The sequence below is a fragment of the Crocuta crocuta genome, unplaced genomic scaffold (assembly GCF_008692635.1).
Source record: "Crocuta crocuta isolate KB4526 unplaced genomic scaffold, BGI_CrCroc_1.0 scaffold197, whole genome shotgun sequence".
Lineage (NCBI taxonomy): Eukaryota > Metazoa > Chordata > Mammalia > Carnivora > Hyaenidae > Crocuta > Crocuta crocuta.
The window spans coordinates 455802-475855 of NW_027532002.1; the positions used below are offsets into that span (position 1 = coordinate 455802).

The window sequence follows — 20054 nt, forward strand, 5'->3', positions numbered from 1 at the left end:
TTGGTGCACTTAACAAGTTGTTCAGGTGCTTCTGAGACAGACCCACCTAGAGAATCACTGCCTTAATGTAATGGACTGTCACATTTCTTGTCAATCCTTCAAATTTCATACATCAAGACTCCATTGAGAGTCCCACCCTTCTGACCTCTCTGTCTTCACTGACCTTCCTACTCACGAAATTACCCCAGCTCTGAGAGTCCACATCATGCAACTTGTGCCCGAGTACAAAGGCTGCTGGAGAAAACTCAGACAAAATTCACTTTCCTGACCTGCAGTAGTATCCAGGTGACCTTAATCTTTGATTTTGTCATTAGCAGTGTAAAGGAAAAATTATCTAAACCTCACCTGGAACAGAGTTTTATGTGTAATCCACTCACTATGTTCTTCTGGGAAGCAATTAGTATTCCTGATAAAATGCTTTCAATTTTTTCTAATAAGCCTTAATGGTGTTAAGACCTGGTATAGAAAACTAGCTACCTATACCAGGTACCTATCCATCATTTGGCTAATGGTTTTTACTCAACATTATTTCTCTTTTTATGCAATCTAATAAAAATATCTAACCACTTTTTTTTTCTGTTAAAGTCTCTGCCAAGAGCAACATCTTAGAATTGACCTGTTTTAGGTTTTTTTCTGTAAACATAATCTGACATTAAACTTTCAAGTTCTTTTAATTAAATTTTCTTTTAAAATTTAATAGTAAAATAAAGACTATTATACCTCTCTCCTGCTTATAAGTCATAAAAATTTTGACAAATACAGATCCCCATGATGACATGATCTTTGCATTTGTTGTTTTACATCTATAAATTGTAGCTTTCCAAATATATTATTGTCTCCTAGACAGAAGGGGTCATAAACAGCTTTGAATATTTCTACATGTCTCTACCTATATTAACAAAGAGCAAAGTAGATAGTAATCCCTATTTTACTATTAAATATTTTTTTCTGAAAACAATTAAGAAAAAGTTTTATTTGACATTTGCTTCATAGAAAGATCTGAAACAGGCCAATTTAACAATTTTGCTCTTGGTAGAGATGTTTTTAGGATTTATTGTAAATAATATGGTGTATGGAGAGAGAGAGACTGAGGGGGGAGTGAATCGATAAAATTTTTAAATTTAATTCTTGCATATCATGTGCAAATCCCAACTAAAGCTTTTCTAAGTTGGGCCCCTGGATGCAATAAAGTCTGTGCTATATGGTCACTGTTGTACAAAGAGATTACAACCTAGAGAAAAGATAAGACTTGTACTAAAGTAATCTTAGACACTGTGTAATAAATTACATGAGTGCCATTGTATAGGTGTGAAATAATAAGAAACACATACATCTGTCTCTGCCCCTTTATTATCCTTTAATAAACTGGTAAATGTAAGTTAAGTGTTTCTCTGAGTTCTGTATGATAGTCTACAAACTAATCAAATCTGAGGAGGAAGTAGTGGAAAACTATCATTTGCAGCCAAATCTGACAGAGTGATGTGTACCATGAGGACCTACTACTTGTGACTGGTATCTGAAGCAGGCTGGGAGCAGTTTTGTGGGACTGGATCTTCAACCTGTGGGGTCGGACTCTATCTCCAGGTAGACAGTGTCAGATCGAGTTAAATTATAGACCACCAACTGGTGTTGTGGAGAAATATTTGATGTGGGAAGAGAAGCCTCTGTACATTTGTTAACCAGAAGTGTAAGAATTAAGGTATTTTCTGTTAGTAGTAAAGGGAAGTAAAGTAGTTAAGGGAAAGACTAGGTGGTTTTCCTAATACACCAGGTGACACAGAAAGAAGAGAACAATTTCATCTGTCAGTAGAAGTAAATGCCCTAAGATGTGGTGGCTGTGCTGGTTCTGATGACTAGGAGTCCCCAGGGAGAAGATGAAGCAGCGGTGTTCTAGGTATGGATCACAGTTTTACGAAGAAGATAATGTATAATATGCATTTGGGGAAAGATCCGCCATTCTAATAATTGACACAGGGGGAACAGGTTGGAGAATAGTGGGAGATAATTCATGTCAGGCGTTCTCAAACTAGACCCCAATATTTTGAAACCAGAGATTGCTGGGAACCAGAATAGATGGGTGATTTATTTTTTCATGTGATTCTAACAGTAGAAGCAAGAATTTGTCTTTACAGAAAAGAGCAAATACTATAATTCCATTTACCTGAACGATTTTGAATAGTCAACAAGAAAGAGACAAAAAGTAGAATGGTGGTTACCAGGGAGTGAACAGAGAGTAGGGAGTTAGTGTTTAAGGGGTACAGAGATTCAGTTTGGGGCAATGCAGAAGTTCTGGAGATGGATAGTGGTAACGGTTGCATCATGATATAGATATATTTAACACTACTGAACAGTACACTTAAACATGGTTACAATGGCAAATTTTGTGTATTGTTTAGCAAAACGAAAATAAGAAACAGGAAAATAACTTGTCTTTAGGGCAGACACTCGCTTTAGTCAAGAAAGGATATTTTTGGTGAGCTTTCTTATAGTACAAATAGAAGGTATTGAAGATGCTTAAGATGTGGATAGACCAAATTTCTGTTCAATGGGCCTTGTTCTTTAGAGATAATGATGGAACAAACTTATTTCTGATACACTCGAAGTGGAGCTTTACATAGGAAGGGATAAACCTGAATTTGTGGATGTGAAGGTAAGAAGAGGAGCATTCTGCCCCAGAATCATGAGTAGGCCTCAATAGCGTGGCCATACCCCAGGGTTAATGAGAGATAGCTGTTCAATACCTCCACAGAGAAGTAGTGATGCCCAAATCAGATGATCCTAGCTTTAAGGCTTTCATTTCCCTCTACAAAATTGCAACTTTTAAGTTATCATCAAGCCTTCAATATAGTTCACAGGCCAGCACACACACAGTGGAAAACAGATGAATGATGAGAAGACAGCAGCTGATTACAAGATCCTAGGTGGTTCAGTCCTCCACCTGGTGTTGGCTCTGAGAGGAGGAGGTGGCCTTAGGCAGTGATGGACCCTCCCTCCATTTTACCTCCTTACCCTGTCGCTCGTAATGAGGCATCATATATCCTCTCACTCTGTGGGACACCGGAGCCACTGCCCCTCTCCTGGATGCCCAGTCTTGTTTGGCGGGAGACCATGAGGACCCTAGGATGCAGTGTTCCTGGCCCAAAGGGCCCTTGGTGGCCACTGGGTTNCTATTTTTAGGACTAAAGTTTTTCTCACCACAAATACTTGTTTACTTATTATCTGTGGCTGTTTTGCACTGACACTTAAAGAGTTGAGTAGTTGTGGCGAGAGTCTATGGTCTATGAAACTAAGATATTTATTATCTAGTCCTTCAAGAGAAAGTCTACAGAAAAATTTGTTACAGATTCAAGTTAGTTGTGTTTGAGATGGAGCCAGAGGTCCCTTGTTCACTTTCTAGAATGAAGCCAGCCAGAAAGGTGCAGAGGTGGGGACCCTGGGTGGCTCTAGTGAGTTAAGCATCCAACTCTTGGCTCAGGTCATGATCTCATGGTTCATGAAATCGAGCCCCACATTGGTCACTATGCTGACAGCATAGCACCTGCTTGGGATTCTCTCTTTCCCTCTCTCTCTGCCCCTCCCCTGCTTGCTCACTCTCAAAATAAATAAATAAACATTATTTATTTTGTTTATTTGTCCTTCCGTGTTCTATAAGCCCAAAGCAGCAGTCAGATGAGAGGCACCCGCTGCTTTGGGCTTATAAAACATGGAAGCACAGCCTGGAATGTCTCAGAAATCCTTCAGGAGAGGACTGAGCTTCCTGTTATAACTTAAGCAAAACCTTGGAGCTTAAATATAATTGGGTTATGTATTTGAGATCCCATGTATAAAGGTTTGTAATTTTGGACTATGTGTAGGACTAATCTTAATCCCTAAGGAGATCCAGGAATATAACTTTAGCACAACCTCTAAACAGTTGAACAAATGGTGTTACTTAATGCAGAATGACACTGCACAGGCGTGTTCTATAATTACATCCCCAAATGAATAGTATGTTGCTATTTTCCTAACAGCGTTTGAGGTGATGGGGGAGTGAAGGCAGGGAAGGTGGTGGGATGCACTTTTTTGAATAAAGACATTTCAGGCATAACTCCAGCTATACACAGGACAGTTGTAGGCTTTCATTAACATTTCTTGAATTTTTTAAATCTTAAGATTTAAATTTCCCTAGAGTAGTGAATGGATCACTAGCCAGCTATGGTAGATTGAATTTCCCTTTCAGAAAATGAAATTATTCCTAGATACAGAAGAGAGGTACATTTTGATTGCAAGCCATTCTCTACCCTGTATGGCTGTGGGGAATCCCAAGTGAATGGTGCTCAGATTTTGGCATCATCAATTGGCCAGGCAATGGTAACCAGGCTGAACTTCTTTATCAGAGAATAGGGTGTTACCCTAAATTCTATGAGCTCTGAGTTTTGGATTGCCCATTTATGTGTAATGCTCCAGCTCGTACAACCTCCCACCTGGTATTAGCCAGAAGGGCCGAGCATGCTGCTGTTCCTTAATAAAACACTCTCCCATCCCTCCCTCCCACAGCTAGGTTACTGGAACATCTGTAACATGTGCATTAAATTCACAAACTCCACTCTTGTTAAAAAAAAAGATGACTTAATCCCCAGGAACTGCAATCTTTACTTGACCAAGTATTTTGAAATCACAGTTATGTCCAAAGTTGAAAAGAGAAGCAATATTTGGCCTTAGCAACGATTATTATTTTTAGAACATTTTGGGTGCTAGCCCTTCAATGTGTTCATGAAAATGTGCCATAATTGGATTGTCTTTTCATTCATTCATTCATTCAAATATCCATTCCAGAGATGTTGAGCACTTAGTATGTGACAAACATTGTTCCCAAATACAAGGATGAAAAATGCATAGTTCCTGCTCTTGTGGAAGTCATATTTTTAGGAAAGAAACTCTGCTTAGGTTAAGTTTGATTATGGTTGTCTTGACAAACACCATTGTCATCAAAAATAAGATGTGACAATAGGAATATTTGATTAATATTTTGACATAATTCATACCATTTGAAGACACTTTGCAAAGTAATATCTCAAAAATGTCTGACTAATTATAGAATTTTTCTCAAAGCTATTATTTTCAAGGATATCACTGATTTGTGCATATTACAATATTATTTAATATATTTTTGATGTGTTATTTTGGTTATGACGTGCTAACATCTATTGTATTAGCACAGTGGCTTAAGACATAGTAGACATCCAATAAGCATTGCACTGAATTTTAGATTTGGAAAGCATCTTTAGGAATCAGCTAGTCCTGTAGTCTGTGACCTTAATTGGGTTTTGGACCCTTTGAAAATCTGATGAAATATGTTGGCCTTTTGTCCCCAATTAAAAAATAACATATTTACTTGTACTCAGACTCTTGTATACAAGTTTAGGGGATTGGTGGATCACCCTATGTATCATCAACAAACTCCTACATCATGCACCTTATAATTATTGAAAATCATTATTTACAACAGGAGTTGAAAAATTATGGCCCTGAGGCCAAACATAGCTCATCTCCCATTTTTGTATCACCTATGAGCTAAAGATGGTTTTTACATTATTAAATAGTTTCATATTATCTTCAAATTTGCCTCTTGGCCTGCAAAACCTAAACTATTTACTATCCTGTGATTTACAGAAAAAATTTAGCAAGCACTGGCCTAAAATGGTTAGAAAATATTTTCTAAATCACTCAGCCAATTACTAGAAAACAAAAGACTAGAATTCATACCATTTGATTCCTCATCTACTGGTCTTCTCATTACTTCTTTTGATCAGTTAAAATATTGACTGATTGATTGGTTTAAACCCAATACAAAAAACAACAAAGAGTTGAAAATGTGGAGTCCTTAATAAAATTTATTAGATTAATAATTATGCAGGTGTGTAGGAAGTTGAAATCCAGGAATTAAGTGATCCATCTAAAATTATATTACAAATTTGTTAAAGAAGCGAGATTAAACTCTCAAACTCAAGTTGTGCATTACTGACTTACTTTTTTAAAATTTACATTATATTCTATTTCACATATTTGAAGTGTAATACTTCTTGTAATTGCGTGATTTTAAAATTGTTTTCAGATTCCTCCTGTCATGTAGTACTGCAAAAGTAGGATGAAAAGAATTATAATAACCATTATCCACATGTTATTTTGAATATACTTCTTTTAGAAATTTCGAAGTACCTGATTGCTGTTGATTGTTTTCTTCTATTGATTAAGGCTGCCAGAATAGTTTTAAATTGTATGTGAGAATATTACCAATAATAGAGCTTAAAGATTTTCATGATAAAAAAACACTTAAACTATAAACTTTTTAATATGTAAAATGCAATATCAAATGCCCAGAGGCCTCTTTGGTGGTTTTAGCAAGACTCTTTTTTTTTCTTTTTTCTTTTGACAGATTCTGAAACCACTTCTATTCATTTTTGACCACTTATGAAAACGGTGTCACCTTCAGAGCAGTGTGTACTACATGGAAATAACTGCACAATTCCTTTTCTAAAGGAGGAATTGTGGTCAAGAGTAAATAAGCTTGCTTTTTATAGCAAGACTGAAGATTCCAAAATAGAACTTCATTGGTAAGTTCACTATGTTCTCTTCATGCATAACCTTCATTCATGAGCCCCCCACCCCAGGTCTTCTGCACTTACCTGAAAAAGCCAGACTTCTCAGGGGAGGTACAGAGATGAGGCACTTGTCTTGATTCCAAATGGGTTTCTTTTCTAATAATAAATCTGCTTGGGCACTGCCATGGACTGCATGCATTCAAAAGGCGCAGCCAGTTCACTAAAGCAAAAGGAAACTGATGTGTTCTAAGTTCCGTCGAGCGTCAACAGGAACCACAAAACCTCAAAACTGTTTCAAACACACTAACATTGAAAAACCAGGCTCTTAAAAAGATGAACAGTAGTCCAGGTTGCAAAATGACAGCAAGGCCAACTATCAAGACATGGTAAGGATTTAGGACTACTGTAAGAATCCATTAAGGGGAAAAAAAATGATATTATCTAAAACAAAAAGGGGAGATGAACTGTATGTTATGTTTGGAATGAAATATTATATATATAATATTTCCCTTCAAAAATTAACGGAGTTTTTCTATAGCCCACTGGGAACCAGAACTACTATAATCTTATCATCTTATAATGCATTTTGGTGATTAGCTCTGTCATTGATAAATAATATTGACTATGATAAGACTCTTTAATTGGCTCATTTAATTAGAGTGAAGAGAGCGGATAGTTCAAGCAGAGACTATTAGAGTGGCAGAATAAGGGAGTACAATTGTCCACAGCGTCACTTTTTAGACTCTTAACATTATCTCCAAAAGAAGATAAGCACACAGTTATAGAAATAAATGGCAAGTATTGAAAGAAAAATAAGTGCCTCAAACTGTTCTATTTTGCCTATCTTGTTATACAGCACTGTAATATTCTAGAAATACTATAACTGTTGTGTAAATTACATGATGTTGTATAGAAATCTGTGAGTTAAAAATGCTAATTTATTAAACATCAGCATTTTAAATATACTCCAGTTTTTAGCTCTCATATGACATTCCTGCATTAAAAAAAAAAAAACAGCGAGCATCAAACATCATCCGTGGGTTCTCTCTCCTTTGAAGGCCCTAATTAGAATTATGATTTTGGTAATTTCTGATGATTTCTGGTCTCTTGTCCGTGCTGCAGAATATTCTAGGCAAGTGTTTTATAATTCCTGTTTCCTATTGTTCACATTTTTCGTTTCAAGCATAATATTATTAGTGCACCACACTGTTGTTTTTTTAGTTTCTTTTTTTTTTTAATTTTAATAGTTTATATATTTTTGAGACAGAGCATGTGTGGGGGAAGGGCAGAGAGGGGGGAGACACAGAATCCGAAACAGGCTCCAGGCTCCGAGCTGTCAGCACAGAGCCTGATGTGGGGCTCGAACCCAACAACCCTGAGATCTGACCTGAGCCGAAGTCAGATGCTTAACCGACTGAGCCACCCAGGCGCCCCTGTTTTTTTAGTTTCAAGGGAAGGCCTTTTTGTCTGGAAAGTCTTCAGCTACAACAGGTATACCCGTTTTGTGTTATAGGAGTGAAAATGTTATATGTTTCAAAATAACTCATCCTGGAGGAATTTTAGTTTTTATTAATGGTAGAGAAGACTATTCCAGAAACAGCCACCTTCTAAGAACAACTAAAATTAAAAAATTGGTAGAATATAAAACCTATTGGTTTGAAGGCTGTAGAAAACTGGCTAGGCAATGAGAACCTGAAGAAACAAAATCCCCAAGAAAAGGGAAGTACAAAGAGTGAATCAGATTTTTAATTCTAGTTTTCACTCAAGGTATTTCTGATTTGTAAGTGACCACTGAGAGTCAGAGAAATTGAGCAGAAAGGGGTAGCTAGAAGCTCAGAAGTGAAGGGCACCTGGTTTAGGGGCAAAATAGAGTCCAGGGACCATCAACAAGGTGCCGCCCTTGTACTCAAGCTTTCAAATAGAACCTTTGCAGGACTTCACCTTTGGAGAAGGCAAGAACTAGAAATGCTATGTCATCACAAGATGAGAACCCAATTTCTAATCTACTAAATTAGTTAGGTAAACAGATGATTAGTTAATAGATTAAGGGATTCACATCATCATAACAGCCTCCCTCTTACCACGAGCATAAGTAATCTCTGAAGGGACACCTGGGGTCTCCGTCGGTTAAGCCTCCCACTCTTGATTTCATCTCAGGTCATGATCTCACAGTTCATGAGTTCAAGTCTGCATCATGTTCTGCACTGGCAGCATGGAACCTGTGGGTTCCTTCTCTCCCTCTCTCTGCCCTCTCTGCCTCTCCCCTGCTCACATTCTCTCTTTCTCCCTCTATAAATAAATAAAAAACACTTTAAAAAAAAAAGTAATTTCTGGAGCAAAAAAGAAAAAAAAAATTCTAGAGAATGATAACACTATCTAAACCCGTAAATTAACTCTGAAAATTTTTGTATGTATTGTTCAAGTTTCAGTAAATATATACATAGAGAGAGAGAAGGCAACAGTGGAGGAGTTCCCACTGTGTAGCTGCACGGTGCCAGATGAATATGAGCAGCTCTCCTCTGAAGCCCTGGAGGCTGCCCATATATGTCCCAACATGTACATGGTGAAAAGCTGTGGCAAAGATGGTTTTCACATCCAAGTGCGGCTCCATCCCTTCCACGTCATCCTTATCAACAAGATGTACTGTGCTGGAGCTGACAGGCTCCAGATAGGTATGGGGGTGCCTTTGGAAAGCCCCAGGGCACAGTAGCCAGGGTCACACTGGTCAAGTCATCATGTCCCCCAGTACCAAGGTACAGAACAAGAAGAATATGATTGAGACCTTATGCATGGCCAAGTTCAAGTTCCCTGGCTGCCAGAAGACCCACATTTCCAAGAAGTGAGGCTTTACTAAGTTTAATGTGGATGAATTTGAAGACATGATGGCTGAAAAGTGACTTATCCCAGATGGCTATGGCTATGGCTATGGGATCAAATATATCCCTAATTGTGGCCCCTTGGACAAACGGCAGGCTCTGAACTCATGAGAACCTCAGCACTGCCCGCTCCTATTCCTGCCCACCAAGAAATCCTACTTCCTGTCAGAAAAAGAAAAAAAAAAGCTGAAAATAAATCAACCAGTCATTTCCACTAGTTAAAAAATTAGGTGGAGGAAGAGCAAGAAGAAAGAAATAATAAAATTAAAAATGTATATCAGTAAAACATAAAACAAATGTGCTGGAGAAAGTAAATCTAATAGGAGATTTTAAAAGAGTAATAAATTTCATAAATGCCTGGAAAGACAGATCAAGAAAAAAACAAAGTACACAAAATACCAATATGGAGAATGATTTTTTTTTTATAATGAAGAATCTTAACTATAGACCCCATTGTTAAGGAAATAAAAACAAAAAGATATCATATCAGTTTTGAGGTAATAATTTCAATGAAATGGAGAAATGATTTAAAAGGCCATAATTTAGGGGTGCCTGGGTGGCTCAATTAGTTAAGCATCCAACTTTGACTTAGGTCATGATCTCACGTTGGTGGGTTGAAGACCTGTGTTGGGTTCTGTGCTGACAGCTCAGAGCCTGGAGCCTGCTTCAGATTCTTAGTCTCTCTCTACCCCTCCCCCACTTACACTCTGTCTCTTTCTCTCTCTTAGATATAATTAAATATTTTTTTAAAAAGCCATAATTTACCAAAATGGTTAAAATGACACACGAATAAATATGAAATGCAAATAATTTATTTAATTATTCTAAATAATTAAATTTAGAATAAATTATAGATAATTAATTTATCTAATTATTAGATAAATATCTAATCTAATTATTAATTAATTAATTTAGATAATTAATTTATCTAAATAAATTGAATTACTAAATAAATAGATTATAAATAAATAAAAAATAAATTACTAAATAAATTGAATCTGTAACTAAAATCCTTCAAAAGAAATTTCCATGCCTGGCAATTTTACTAGTCAATTCCTCCAAATACTTAGAAATAAAATCGACCTTACATATAATATTCCATAGCTCAGAAAAAGAGGAAAAATTTTCCAAGTGATTTGTTGAGATCATCATAACTTTGATAGCAAATACAGGTAAGAACATTACAATAAAGGACCTAAGAGACATCAACTCTCTGATTAATACAGACACAAAACCTATAAAAAACATTAGCAAAGCAAATCCAGTGATATTTTAAAAATGATAATATATTATGACCAGATGAGAATTATTACAGGAAGGCAAGGTAGTATTAACATGAAAATCAATGAATGCAGTTTACCACATAAACCAAATAAAGGAGAACAATCATATGATCATCTCAAATAGAGACCAAAGCACATCTTTCAATAAAATTCAACATCAATCCATGATTTAAAAAGGAAACTAACAAACTAAGAATTGTAGGATATTTACAAAATCCTATAGCAAACATCATGTTTCATTGGGAAACATTGAAAGCTGTCCTCTTGATATTAGGTGTAAGTAAAAGACACCTTCTGTCTACTTCAATTCAACATGGTACCCTAATCCAGTGTGATGAGGCAAGACAATCAATTAAAGGTATAAATATTGGAGGGGTGCCTGGCTGGTTCAGTTCAGTATGTTGATTGTGTGACTCTTGATCTTGGGGTTGTAAATTCAAGCCCCAAGCTGAGTATAGAGACTACTTTAAAAAGAATAAAATCTAAAAACATTGATATAAATATTATAAAGAAAGAAATTTGTCTGTATTTGTCAGTGGAATGATTTTATATATAAAAATTCCAAAGAGTACAAACAGGCTAATAGAATAATTAATTTAGCAAGGCAAATGGTTACATATTAATTTGCAAAAAATCAATTATATGTCACACTTGCAACACACAAGCAGAGAATACAGTTTTTAAAATAATACCATTTATTCTTTCTTTCTTTCTTCCTTCCTTTCTTTCCTTTTTTCTAGAGAGAGAGAGAGAGAGAGAGTATGCAACCATGGGAGAGGGACAGAGGGAGAGAGAAAGAGAGAGAGAGAATTTTAAGCAGGCTCCATCCTTGGCACAGAGCCTGATGCAGGGCTCAATCCCATGACCCTGGGATAATGACCTGAGCTGATATCAAGAGTTGTATACTCAGTTGACTGACTACTCAGGCTCCTCTAAAATAATACCATTTAAATTAACATCAAAGAATATTAAAATAAATCTAACAGAATATCAGCAAATCTTCTATGTAGGACACTGTATAACATTGAGAGAAATTTTAAAAAGACCTCAAATGAATGGAAGAGTATATATTACTTTCAGATAAAAAGATTCAGTATTGTGAGGATGTCCGTTCTCCAAACTACCTATATTCAATGCATTTCATTCTTTTTTTAAAATTTTAATTCCAGTGTAATTAGCATACAATATTATATTAGTTTTAGGTATACCATTTAGTGATTCAGTAGTTCCATATATTGTTCAGTGCTCATCAAAGTAAGTATACTCTTAATCCCCTTCACCAATTTTATCCCTATCCCCCACCCACTTCCCTCCTGGTAGCTGTTTCCTACAGTTAAGAGAATGTTTTTGGTTTGTCTCTATTTGATACATATCTAATCAAAATTTGAACAAGTGCTTTCTGTGGAAATTGACAAGCTGATTTGAATATTTATATGATAATGTAAAGGGTCTAAAATGTCAAAAACAGTGATAAAAAAGGGACATATTTGAAAGATTTAAAATACCAAGTATCTAGAGGGGCACCTGCGTGGTTCAGCGGGTTAAGCATCTGTGTCTTGATTTCAGCTCAGGTCATGGTCTCACGATTAGTTAAGATCAAGCCCCAGACAGAGAGCCTGCATCAGGCTCTGCATTAATAGCCTAGAGTCTGCTTGGGATTTTTTTCTCTCCCTCTCTCTACCCCTCCCCTCATGTGCAGAGTGTCTCTCTCTCAAAATAAATAAACATTAAATATAATAACTTAAATTACTGGGTATCGAGATTTGTTTTAATCTAAAATAATTTGCACAATATAGTATTAGCACAATAATACACAAATAATTAATGGAATAGTATAGAGTCCACAAACTAATCCACACATATGGGGACACTTAATTTACAAAAAAGGTGGCAATATAGAACAGAGGGAAATAATGGTCTTTTCAATAAATTGGGCTGGGTCAGTTGGACATTCAAATGAAAGAAAAAGTGAATCTTGACTCCTTACCTCACACTATAGATAAAAATCAGTTCCAGAGAGAAAGTTGATCTAAATGTGAAAGATAAGAAAGTAAGATTTCTGAAGATAACAAAGAAAAGTATCTTTATGACTTTGGGATTAGAAAGAATTATTTTTTTTTTTAGAATATGAAAGACACCAATCACTAAAGAGATACTGATAAGCTGAACTATACTGGATAAGATTTTTATGCCCAGAAAAGACATCATCAAGAGAGTAAAAGGACAAATAGTAGAGTGGAAACAGATTATTGTAGTTCATAAACTGACAAAGGACTCACATCAATTATGGGTCAGTAAGAACAAGATAATACATGGGGTGCCTGTGTGGCTTAGTCGGTTAAGCCTCTGACTTCAGCTCAGGGCATGATTTCACAGCTCTCATGTGTTCAAACCCTGTATTGGGCTCCTGTGCTGACAGCTCAGAACCTGGATCCTGCTTCAGATTCTGTGTCTCCCTCTCTCTCGGCCCCTCCCTGGCTCATGCTCTCTCTTTCTCTCTCTCTCAAAAATAAACATTAAAAATATTTTTTAACAAGATAACACAATGAAGTTAGTATATACAAAATACACAAATAGACAATTTGCAGAAGATTTACCAATAAACACATATTAGTGATTTGGAAACTGCAAATAAAAACTGCATTGAAATACCACTAACTATATACCAGATAGCTGGTGTATTTAAATAGAATTTAATACCTCACATTTAAAATTTTAAATTTGAATAGAGTTTAATGCCTCAGAATATCAAGTGTTGTAGAGGATATGGAATAAGTAGAATTTTCATACACTGCTAGAGGGAGTGGAAAAGTGGCACACTAAAGCTGTATTCTTGCAACTGAACATCCAAATGTCCATGAACCAGCAATTGCATTCCTAGATATATAACCAACAGAAAATGCATACGTGTGTGTACCAAAAAAGCTACAGGAATGTTCATAACAGCAGTATGTACGACAGTCCCAATCTGGAACATCCCAGATGTCAATAAAAAATAAAATATGTTATAAAAATGAAAGTGTGGAATGGGTAGAATTGCTCTCACCATGAAAATGAATGAAGTAATGCTATACGCAAAAACTTGGATGGATTTTGCAAACATTGTATTAATATAAAGAAGCCAGCCACAAAAGAAGGCATTGAGTGATTACATTTATATAAAATTTAAATACTGGCAAAACTGATGTAGGGTAAGTCATAAGTAGAAGTGATTACTGGAAGGACTTCTGGCTATCTCTGGATCTGGGCAGTAGTTACTCAAATGTGCTTGCTTTGTGGTAATTTATCTGGTTTTACTCTTACAATTTGTGCACTTTTCTGTCTATAGATTATGCTGAAACAATAAAAGTTTATTTTTAAAAATGACCCATACTGGAAATGCAGTGCTATAAGTTATTTAACACTAATTATTTTCACAATCCTATTGTTTCCAAATAAGACTTCAGCCAACATTCTCTTTTCTCCCCAAGGCTTCAGATGGAATATTCTCCTTTCCCAAATCACTTGCATGCTACTGCTCCTTTTCCTAGGTGTGATGGTAATACATCCGCTTCCTCATTTTGAAATGTTTGGCCAGTGCTTCATCCCCAGTGAAATGAGTGCCTGAACAATTAGCTGCTCCAAATCCGTTTTTAGAGCTCATTTGGAACAAATTTGCATATGGCATTTGTAAGCTTCCTGCTCTTACCTATTAAATCAATATGCAAAGTAAACTCTGTTTGAACTCTGCTGTAGATCTTCAGAATCATCTTATGTACATATAAGGAACGATTTCCAATATTGGGACCCTATATAAAAATGAGGCTGGTGATGATAGCATGTCAAATATTTAAAGAGCAGGGGAGGGATCTGTGAAGCTCAGAATCTCAGTGTTTGAAGATACACACTGTTACTGGAAACACCCTCCGAAGTAATCATCCAGTCTCTGCCTGCTCATCTTGTGACAGTGCTGACATTTAAAGTGATTCATTGCTTACAAGCTGAAATGTCTTACCATACTATCTACCCACATCTTCAGTTCCCCCCTTATAGCCACTGAGAAAAAGCTTCACCCTTTTCTACACAACAGCCCTGCAAGTACCAGGTGACATTTGCTTTGTCCAGGTTGAATCTCCTCTTCTCCATGCCTGGGGCTGTGATCTGTTAACAGAATACTCATGTGGTATGGTTTTGAGTTTCTCCACCTTCCTGGCCTCTCTGCTTTCAATCCCCATCAGTTAATTTAACTGCTTTCTTAGGGGTTCATCCAGAACTGCACTGAATGCCTTCAGTGTTCTCAGACCTGTGAGAGGATATCTCTTTATGTGCTACTTTTTTTTTCAGAACTGCCTCCACATCTCCTACCATCCTGTGCTTTTGAAGTAAGAGAAGACCTTTTCCTTGATCTTTACTAAATTTTATTTTGCTCCAGGGTTTTTAGGAACATTTTAGATTCTAAACCTGACTACTACATCTTTATTCAAGATGTCCAACAGAACAGAACTGAAGTTCAAGGTCTCTACCCATCCAGAAATGTCTTTTGGAGTGCCAGTCTATTCACAAGTGTCCTTCAAAAGAAGTTATTCTCCAAATCATAAAGCTTATGTTTCCAGAATGTCAATATTGCCAAAAGCGACCTTGCCAAACGCTTGGATGAAAAAACCACATACCTCTATCTAATGAATATTGTTCATTTTCATTCTGGTAACCTGTGCAGGATGTAACTGTCACAACTTCACTTTCCAGCCACATGAATTAGAATGTGGACTCTGCACAGTAGAATGCAAAGATTTGGAAGTTCATCTGCATTCAAGTTCCTCTCTTTTATCTAGTAAACTAAGTATCCTTAGACCACACAGACTCACTGAGCCTTATTTTACTAAGACAACAGGATAATGCCTATGCCTCTACTGCAGAATTTTTAAAATTTTGCTTGTTTTATGATTTGTGTGACCTTTGTCTAAACCAGTACATTCTCTTTAAGGTATTCCATGAATTTCAAACTCCATATTTAGAGTGTTCTGAAACAGGGACCATCAAGCATCCTCATCAGTGAAGAGGCCCAAGGTTTTCACCATTTAATGCATCCAGACACTATACTTAGACATTTACAAAAAATGTCCCCTTTAAAGAAATGTCATTACCATGGATGACGATGATGATGACAACTATGATGATATGATGATAATGAAGATGATGATGTGCTGATATAAAAATGGGGGCTTTACCTCGGACACCATGAAGTCCACACCCTAATGATTCTGTTGCTAGAATAACTGATGTCACTCAGTTCGCTTCCTCCTATCATTAGGAGCATGAGGTGTCCTATTTATATGCATGTCAAGATATTATAAGGTATTTTAGGTAGTTGCTAGTGTTGACAAATGAATTTTATGGGGTGAATATGAATGCACCACAAATCTGTACTTCTTCTCAACAAAAGACTAGATTCAAGGCCAATGAAATTCTCAGGAAATAGGTTTTACAGTACTAACTTTATTTTTTTTCTTAAGTTTATTTATTTAATTTGAGAGAGAGAGAGAGAGAGAGAGAGAGAGAGAAAGCAAAAGTCATGGATGGGCAGACAGAGAGAGAAAACCCCAAGCAGTTTCTGCACTGTCAGTGCAGAGCCCAATGCAGGGAGATCATGACCTGAGCTGAAGCCAGATGTTTAACTGACTGAGCCACCCAGGTGCCCCTACAGTACGATTTTTAAAGCAGAACTTGTTTCTCTAGAAGCAGAGTAGGAGCCCCTCCACATTGGGAGATTGCTCTCCCATAGAGAAGATAGCTAATGGTATTATTACTTAGGAAGTATTACAACATGGGGGAAGAATTCCAATTTCCAATGCATTTATTGACCAATAATTTACACACACACACACAAAATATATCTAATAACTGAATCATCAGACAAAAACATTTATTCCAGGTTAAGCCAGGCTAGCACCCAATTATAACCTTCAAACATCCCAATCCTGTTCACAGAAATAGTCTTAGACATTTTCTCTTCATCTAAACCTTAATTTCTTTGCTTATCTTCCATTTCTTTTTTAACTATTTTTTAATGTATATTTATTTTTGAGAAAGAGAGATACAGAGTGTGAACAGGGGAGGGGCAGAGAGAGAGGGAGACACAGAATCTGAAGCAGGCTCCAGTCACTGAGCTGTCAGCACAGAGCTCAATTCAGGGCTCAAACTCACGAACCACGAAATCATGACCTGAGCCAAAGTCAGACGCTTAACTGACCAAACTACCAAGATGCCTCGCATACCTTCCATTTCTACATTTACCTAGCTCTTGACTGTTTTGTTTTGGACGTTGTGCTTGCTATTTGTAGTTGAGGGTGGTTATGACTTCTTAGTTCCAGGTAGCCTACCCACCTGATTGAGCCCTGGCCCGGAACTCATCATCAGTGATGGTTTCCTTGGTTACTTAACACTTACTCCACAAGTGAGAGGTACAGAGAGCTCTCCTGAGAATGGCTAGCTCTTGCCAGAGAAACTTAAGAGACAGTTATAGTGGACACTTTAGCTGCCCCCAAATTTTCATTGTCGTTAAACAAAATTCATTCCATGTTTTCCTGTTTATTCAACACTTGTGTTTCAGTCCTCTATTTTGGTGTATCTCTACGGTGCATTTATTCTTGCAGGATGAATTTATTAATTTATTCAGCAATCACCTATTGTACCATTGTACTATGTACTTAGCATCATAGCTCCAGAAACTGTCTGTTGGTTTGATTCCACCTTTGCTGGGGAACTTGTCCACTGCTTGTGCAACGCCGCAGATCTCATCACACTGGCCAGCACTCTGCTAGACGGTATCTCTTTGTCTTTGAATTCCTCTGCCTTGGTACACAAGTCTTCCCATTCACAAACTGTCTCTCACTTGCTAACATTCCCAACTTGTAAATAAAAACCTAAATTTATCTACTATAATAAAGCCATATATTTAAGCCAGTATCCATATTTTGTTTATAGTTCAACAGAAGATGAAATCTATGAAAGTAGGGACTATGATTTATCTACAATGACTGACCAACACTTAGCCCAATAGCACAAAACACATTGCTATGCTCAATAAATGTTTGCTTAGCAGGTAGATGGATGGATGGTTGGGTTGATGGATAGACGTATGGGTGGATGCTTAGTATGTACCAGGCTAATGTTAAGAATTTTTAATAGGGGCACCTGGGTGGCTCATTCAGTTAAGTGTCCCACTTCTAATCTCAGCTCAGGTCATGATCTCATGGTTCGTGAGTTCGAGTCTTGCATCATGCTCTGCACTGACAGTGAGGAGCTTGCTTGGGATTCCTTTCACCTCTCTCTCTGCCTCAATCCTGCACTCTCTCCCTCCCTTCCTCCCTCTCTCTCTCTCTCTCTCTCTCTCAAGAAAAAAATAAACTTAAAACATTTTTAAAGAATTTCTTATAAAATAAAGAAGTCCTGGAGATGTATTGTACAGCATGAGGAAAATAGTTAATAGTGTACTGTATATTTGAAAGTTGCTAGAAGAGAAAATCTTAGAAGTTGTCATAAGAAAAAAACCCTTGTAACTATGTGTTTGATGGATATTAATTAGAATTAGCGTGGTGATAATTTTACTATATATGCAAATATTAAATCATTATATTATAGACCTGAAATTAACATAACGGTATATGTCAGTTGTATCTCAATTAAAGAAATAAATATGAATTTTATAATTTCTTAAATATTATCCCCTCAGCGAGGGGAGGAATCATTAGTCTCATTTTATAGATGGGAAAGAAAACTCAGAAATACTATGGTAGCTTTCCCAAGGGTATTGTTAAAAAAAATACTGTTACTACTTGGTATTCTGTTAGAGTTGCATTAATGATTATGATTAATAAACCTATTAGCTAGCATCTATTGAACACTTATGCCTTCAATAAGTATTTTCCTCACATTAAGTTATATAATCTCAGGCAACCCTGTAAGATAGGGATACTATTAGGTCCATTGTATTTAGTCTTTAGTGTCACACCCAAAAGTGTCCTGTATGTGCATGACAATTTAAATGAGACGTGTAAGGGGCACCTGGGTGGCTCAGTTAGGTAAGTATCCAACTCCTGATGTCAGCTCAAGTCATGGTCTCACAGTCTTGAGATCAGGCCCCGTGTCCAGCTCTGCACTGTACATGGAGCCTGCTTAAGATTCTCTCCTTCTTCCTCTGTCCCTTTCCCCCGCTCATACACACAGTCTCTCTTTCTCTCAAAAAAATAAAAGTAAAGGAGAAGTGTGAAATGCTATCTTTTCACTTACTCACACTTCTCTCTCCATGACTAACTGAGGAAGTGGAGCATAGAAAGAACCTCTGCTTCTGCTTTCCTGAAAACAGTGTTACCCAACGTAAATAAAATCAGTAAATATCTACAGTTGCTCCTCCAGTTCCTCATTACTAGAAAGACAGTGATCCAAATAGCTAAGTTGTCATAACTAGATTAGCCTAAATGTATCTCCTGTTAATGATAGATGTTAGCATAGGACCGCAAAGGTTTGATATGCTTTGATAATATTCAACATATATATTAAATATATGAATATAAATATATAACTGTGTATATTTGTTTTCTCTTACGTGTCACTCAGGTAATTAAATAGCCAGCTTAATGGGGTGTTTTTATAAAAGAACCCAACTATCAATTGGGTTCATCTAATATCATTATTCCTAATATTACTTATTTTTTATTTCTAAATTTTGTATTGAGGTATAATTGACACATAACATTATATTAGTTTCAGGTGTCTAACATAATGATTTGGTATTTGTATGTGTTGTGAAATGATGACTACAATAGGTGTCGTTAACATCCTTCCCCAAATTTTTTTTCTTGTGATAAGGATTTTAAAAATTTACTCTTTTAGCAACTTTCAAACATGCAAAACAGTATTATCAAATATAATCATTCTTTATTCTTATATTGACTCTCCTAATAGAGTCTGATAGCTCTTGTTAGGGTTTCTTCACATTTTAAAAATCTTAGTTCTCTCTTCCTTTCCAGCTGAAAAATTGCTGAATCCCTATCCTCCAGTGGTTTATTCTCTTTACTCATCTGATCTGCCCAGTTACCAAAGCTTTCTAATGCATTCTTAATCTTATTCGTTGAGTTCTCAAGCTCCAGAATTTCTGGTGTGTGTGTGTGTGTGTGTGTGTGTGTGTGTGTGTGTGTCTTTTTCTTTATAATTTCAATCTCTTTGGTAAAGTAGTACTTCTGTTCATTAATTTTATTCCTGGGTTTATTGAATTGCCTGAGTTCTCTATAGTTCATTGAATTTCTTCAGAACAGCTATTTGGGAATTTTTGTTTT

At 36.5% G+C, this 20054-nt stretch overlaps 1 protein-coding gene, 1 long non-coding RNA gene and 1 pseudogene across 4 annotated transcripts in view; 2 read left to right on the forward strand and 1 right to left on the reverse strand.

The window, feature by feature from the left end:
• Positions 1–6796, reverse strand: part of GPR141 (G protein-coupled receptor 141) — a 37538-nt gene extending 30742 nt beyond the window's left edge. Inside the window, exon 1 of the mRNA XM_077775395.1 lies at positions 6666–6796. The gene's annotated coding sequence lies outside the window, so the exon portion shown is untranslated. The remainder of the gene's footprint in view (positions 1–6665) is intronic.
• The window catches only part of LOC144240966 (uncharacterized), a 93915-nt gene that overhangs the window by 47138 nt on the left and 26723 nt on the right, over positions 1–20054 (forward strand). For all 3 annotated transcript variants that reach the window (XR_013337916.1, XR_013337915.1, XR_013337917.1), the window contains one exon: positions 6416–6593. This is a non-coding gene — a long non-coding RNA (uncharacterized LOC144240966). The remainder of the gene's footprint in view (positions 1–6415; positions 6594–20054) is intronic.
• Positions 6605–9478, forward strand: LOC144241030 (large ribosomal subunit protein uL16-like; annotated as a pseudogene).